Consider the following 6,214-nt stretch of genomic DNA (forward strand, 5'->3'; position numbering starts at 1 on the left):
AAACCATAGAACAGTGTGACGAGTGAGTTTGAAGTGTTCGAATTCAAATTAGGGAATATGCGTTACATATATACGATATATTTAACCGCAATTTTGTTTTATTTACGAATTAAACAAAAAGAGAGAATCTGAGATATTTAAATAAGATTTAAATATCTTAATCAATTATGTGTCGGAATTGATTGGGATTGACATTTGAATTAATATTAAATATTAATTAAATAGTTTAATTAATCATTTAATGTTACTTTAATTTGAAATTCATTATTCAAATTAATTGTTGAATTAAAATGAAGAAAGTCAAAATGTTTACTTTCATCTAATGGAAAAATCCATGTTAGTGGAATTTTGAGGTGTCAAAATTTGGTTTAACCAAACTTGCATGTTTGCCAAATAAACCCCACAAGTTTGAGTGGAATTTTGATGTCAAAATTTGGTTAACTCAAACATGCATGCTTGCCACATAATCCCGAACATTTGAGTGGAATTTTAAGTGTCAAAATTTGGTGATCTCAAATTTGCATGAACATGCAAACATGACTCTTTAAATAGAGTGATCATGATACATGGAAGGTCTTCTTCATCTTGGTGAAAAACCTTGAGAAAAACCTCTCACAAACACTCTCTTCACATATACAAAATCCCTCCCAAGTTTAGTCACTCACCGGATTCCACAATCCCGTTCTAAGGTCGGAGGATAGTGGAGAAGACACTAGTGGTGGTTCGAAACCGGTTCGTGAGGCAAAAGAAGTTTGAACTACAAAAGGTTAGTATTTAAACTCATTAAGTTTTAATACTTATGAACATGCTAGTTATTTACAATAATTGATGTTCTAAAAGTGCCTAAGATCCAAATTGCTTCCGCATGTGTTATATTAACACCATCAATTGGTATCAGAGAAGGTTTTAGGCACTTTATTTACATGAATTTGATCATGGTGGGTACCATTTCATGAATGAAATTTGTGGTTGCTAAAGTGGATGGTTTTGGTTTTGATATTTTTTTTATGCTTCCATTTGATACAATTATTGTAATAAGCCTAAGGTGTATGGGCTTTAATGAATGAAGAAAGGTTTGTAATTTTTATGGAGTCATTAGAGTCCATTTTAGGTTGTAATTGATCGAAAATGGAAGAGATAGCAAGCTGAACCGAAGAAGATGGAAGAGGCGGTTCAGGTGTTTTTTCTATCGTTGGGGACCGATTCAACGTTTTTAAGGGTTGGTTCGCCCAGTTCGTGATCCTTGGGAGCAGCTCAAGTTATTTTTAATTATTAATGTAATAATTTAGTTAATTGCTTGCTTTAAAATGCCAAAACCAACCCACTTTAGTGTGTTTAATTAATTATGCATTATGAATGTATGTTTTAATTAAATAGAAAATGTATATGCATAAAGTATGTCATATAGATTTAAAATCCCACCATAGGCTAAGCATGTTTCATGCATTCCAAGTATGTTATAAGTGTTATAATGTATAGTATGCATGTCTTAGGGTTCTATGAGTGATAGATATAAATTGTTATATTATTGCATAGAATGGATGATTATATAAATTGTTATATAAAGCATGTTAGATGCATGTTATAGGTTATTTTCAACGTCATAAAATGAGATATAGTATGCATGTCTTAGGGTTCCATGAGTGATAGATATAAATTGTTATATTATTGCATGGAATGGATGATTATATAAATTGTTATATAAAGCATGTTAGATGCCTGTTATAGGTTATTTTCAACGTCATAAAATGAGATAGACGTTAAAATTTATAATAAAGATAAATGCATGCTCACTAAGGGTTAAGAACCGAGCACGATCAATTTTAACAGTTAAAATAGGTCGATGTCTTATAAAATTGCGGTTACGAGAAAGCTCACCTGGCACGATCTTGTCTAAGGCTGAAGGTACTTAAGTTGACGGTTTACGGAACACCTACTACCTGGAGATCGGACCAGTACTTGAGCTTAGTTAGCCCAGTTTTATGAGCATGCTTAAGTGATGTAAGATTTAGAAAAATCACCTAGACTTAAGTTATATTTAATTAGCCGGAATATACTTAAGTAATGAGTATACCCAACCATCTAAAATACTTAGTGGGAGGAAAAAGGTGTATAAGATACATCGTTTTCTCTTCACGCTCTCTGTAAAATTTACACAGTGAGATTCATGCTCGGCCTCGTGTCGCCCTGGGAGCATCCTCCATTCGGAAGGTATTTGCATGAGTCAATAACAAGGTGAATTGAGAAAGTATTTATAGTAAGTGGGAGAAGGAAGTCAACACGTCCTATGGTCTCCACCACTAGGTTACACCGTGAGATTCCCATGTTCCGCTTGCATGTTGCCCTAGAGCAACTACCCATTCGAAGGGTCGTAACATGGGAGTCGGAACAACGCAAACTCCAGAAATGGATAGGATTTCTTAGGTTCATTCTCAACTTTGGCTTTTTCATTCGATAGCGTTGTTGAGACCGATCTCTGAGGTCTGAAATTGGTGGGGCACACTTGCGAAAAATTACTAAGAATTAGTATATTCTTGACCAAAATAGCGATAACTAAAACACTATAGGAACAAGAGTTATTCTGGAATTAGTGTTTAAGTCAAGAATGTCTTGGTTTAGTGAATGAGTGATTGACTGCCCCTCGGTAGCAGTTGCTCTAACTCACTAAAGTATCGTTGCAAATTAATAATGATTTGGGTACATTATTACATTTGCTAAAAGTGATTGGATTAAACAGGATTAAGTCAAATCACTAATAGAATTTTCTTTATATCACAGCATGACAAACTCAATAGTACAATTACTTGCTTCTGAGAAATTAAACGGCGACAACTACACAACTTGGAAATCAAACCTAAACACAATACTGGTCATTGATGATTTAAAGTTTGTTTTAACTGAGGAGTGTCCTCTAAACCCCAACTCAAATGCAAACCGAACAGTTCGGGATGCATATGACAGATGGATAAAGGCAAATGACAAAGCCCGGGTGTACATTCTAGCCAGCATATCTGATGTTTTGGCTAAGAAACACGATGTTATGGGTACTGCTAAAGAGATTATGGAATCTCTAAAAGGGATGTTTGGACAACCGTCCTTCTCCCTTAGACATGAAGCCATAAAATACATTTACAACTGCCGTATGAAAGAAGGGACCTTAGTTAGAGAACATGTCCTGGACATGATGGTCCATTTCAATGTGGCAGAAGAAAATGAAGCTGTCATTGATGAGAAGAGTCAAGTCAGTTTTATCATGATGTCTCTTCCGAAGAGCTTCTTCCAGTTCCGCACCAATGTGGTAATGAACAAAATAGAATATAACTTGACTGCTCTTCTCAATGAGCTACAACTTATCAGTCCCTCTTAACGAACAAGGGACAAACAGAAGAAGCAAATGTTGCCATCTCCAAGAAATTACTACGAGGATCGTCCTCCAAAAATAAGTCTGGACCTTCAACTTCTAAAAGTGTTTTGATGAAGAAGAAGGGAAAAGGGAAAAATAAGATTCCTACTAACCGCAAGAACAAGGTTCAAAAAGCAGATAAAGGAAAATGTTTCCATTGCAACGAAAACGGGCACTAGAAGAGAAACTACCCAAAATACCTTGCAGAGAAGAAAGCCGAAAAGACACAACAAGGTAAATATGATTTACTCGTTGTAGAAATATGTTTAGTAGAGTATGACAACTCAACTTGGATACTAGATTCAGGGGCGACTAATCATATTTGTTCTTTTTACCAGGAAACTAGCTCTTGGAGAATGCTTGCGGACGACGAGATAACAGTCAGGGTTGGAACAGGAGAGGTTGTCTCAGCAAGATCAGGAAATTTAAAGTTTTTTTTTGGAGATAGATTCATTATATTAGATAATGTACTTTTTGTTCCTGGAATGAAAAGAAATCTAATATCCATTGTTTATTAGAACAGTTGTATAAAGCATCTTTTGAAATCAATGAAGTGTTCATTTGCAAAAGAGGTATTCATATTTGTTCTGCAAAACTAGAAAACAACTTATATATGTTAAAACCGAGCAAAACAAAAGCTATTTTAAATACTAAGATGTTTAAAACAGCTGAAACTCAAAATAAACGACAAAAGATTTCTCCTAATACCTATCTTTGGCACTTAAGACTAGGCAACATTAATCTCAATAGGATTGAGAGATTGGTTAAAAGAGGACTTCTAAATAAGTTAGAAGACAATTCTTTACCTCCATGTGAGTCTTGTCTTGAGGGTAAAATGACTAAACGATCATTTTCCGAAAAAGGTTATAGAGCCAAAGAAACCTTAGAACTCGTGCATACAGATCTCTGTGGTCCAATGAATGTCAAAGCACGAGGAGGGTATGAATATTTCATCAGTTTTATTGATGATTATTCAAGGTATGGCTATCTTTACCTAATGCATCACAAGTCCGAAGCTCTTGAAAAATTCAAAGAGTATAAGACTGAGGTTGAGAATCTATTAGGTAAAACTATTAAAACACTTCGATCAGATCGAGGAGGAGAGTACATGGACTTAAGATTTCAGGACTATATGATAGAACATGGAATAAGGTCTCAACTCTCAGCCCCTGGTATGCCTCAACAAAATGGTGTATCAGAAAGGAGAAATAGAACTCTATTAGACATGGTTCGGTCTATGATGAGTTTTGCTCAATTACCCGATCCGTTTTGGGGATATGCAATGAAGATTGCTACATACATTATGAACATGGTTCCTACTAAGAGTGTTTCAGAAACACCTTATGAGTTATGGAAAGGGCGTAAAGGTAGTTTACGTCACTTCAGAATTTGGAGATGTCCAGCACATGTGTTGTTGCAAAATCCCAAGAAATTAGAACGTCGTTCAAAATTATGTCTATTCGTAGGATACCCCAAAGAGACGAAAGGTGGTTTGTTTTATGATCCTCAAGAAAATAGAGTGTTTGTATCAACGAACGCTACATTCTTAGAGGAAGACCACGTAAGAAATCATCAACCTCGTAGCAAACTAGTATTAAGTGAGATTTCTAAAGAAGCTACTGATAAAACAACAAGAGTTGTTGATGGAGCTGACACTTCTGGTCAATCACATCCTTCTCAAGAGTTGAGAATGCCTCGACGTAGTGGGAGGGTTATAACTCAACCCGATCGTTACTTGGGTTTGGCAGAAACTCAAGTCATCATACCTGATGATGGCGTTGAGGATCCATTGACCTATAAACAGGCAATGAATGATGAAGATAGAGATCAGTGGATTAAAGCTATGAATCTTGAAATGGAGTCAATGTACTTCAATTCAGTCTAGGAACTTATAGATCAACCAGATGGTCTAAAACCTATTGGTTGCAAATGGATCTATAAGAGAAAATGAGACCAAACCGGTAAGGTACAGACCTTTAAAGCACGACTAATAGCAAAGGGTTATACCCAAAGAGAGGGGGTGGACTATGAAGAAACCTTCTCTCCTATTGCTATGCTTAAATCAATTAGAATACTCTTGTCTATTGCCACATTTTATGATTATGAAATTTGGCAAATGGATGTTAAGACAGCTTTTCTAAACGGCAATCTTGAAGAGAGTATCTATATGGCTCAACTAGAGGGGTTCATTGAACAGGATCACGAGCAAAGAGTTTGCAAGCTTAAAAGATCCATTTATGGGTTGAAGCAAGCATCTCGATCCTGGAATATAAAGTTTGATACTGCGATCAAATCTTATGGCTTTAAACAGAATGTTGACGAACCTTGTGTTTATAAAATGATAGTCAACTCTACAGTAGCTTTCCTGGTGTTGTACGTTGACGATATCCTACTCATTGGAAATGATGTGGGAATTCTGACTGACATTAAGCATTGGCTGGCGATACAATTCCAAATGAAAGATTTGGGAGAGGCTCAGTTTGTTCTTGGAATCTAAATTGTTCGGAATCGCAAGAACAAAACACTAGCATTGACTCAAGCATCATACATCGACAAAATGTTGATTCGATATAAGATGCAGGACTCCAAGAAAGGATTATTACCTTTCAGGCATGGAGTTCATTTGTCGAAGGAACAAAGTCCTAAGACACCTCAAGAAGTTGAGGATATGAAACACATTCCCTATGCATCTGCGGTCAGCAGTCTGATGTATGCCATGCTATGTACCCGACCCGACATATGCTATGCTGTGGGAATTGTCAGCAGATATCAATCCAATCCGGGACGTGCTCATTGGACTGCCATTAAGAA

The sequence above is a fragment of the Cucurbita moschata genome, unplaced genomic scaffold (assembly GCF_002738365.1).
Source record: "Cucurbita moschata cultivar Rifu unplaced genomic scaffold, Cmos_1.0 Cmo_Scf00001, whole genome shotgun sequence".
Classification (NCBI taxonomy): domain Eukaryota; kingdom Viridiplantae; phylum Streptophyta; class Magnoliopsida; order Cucurbitales; family Cucurbitaceae; genus Cucurbita; species Cucurbita moschata.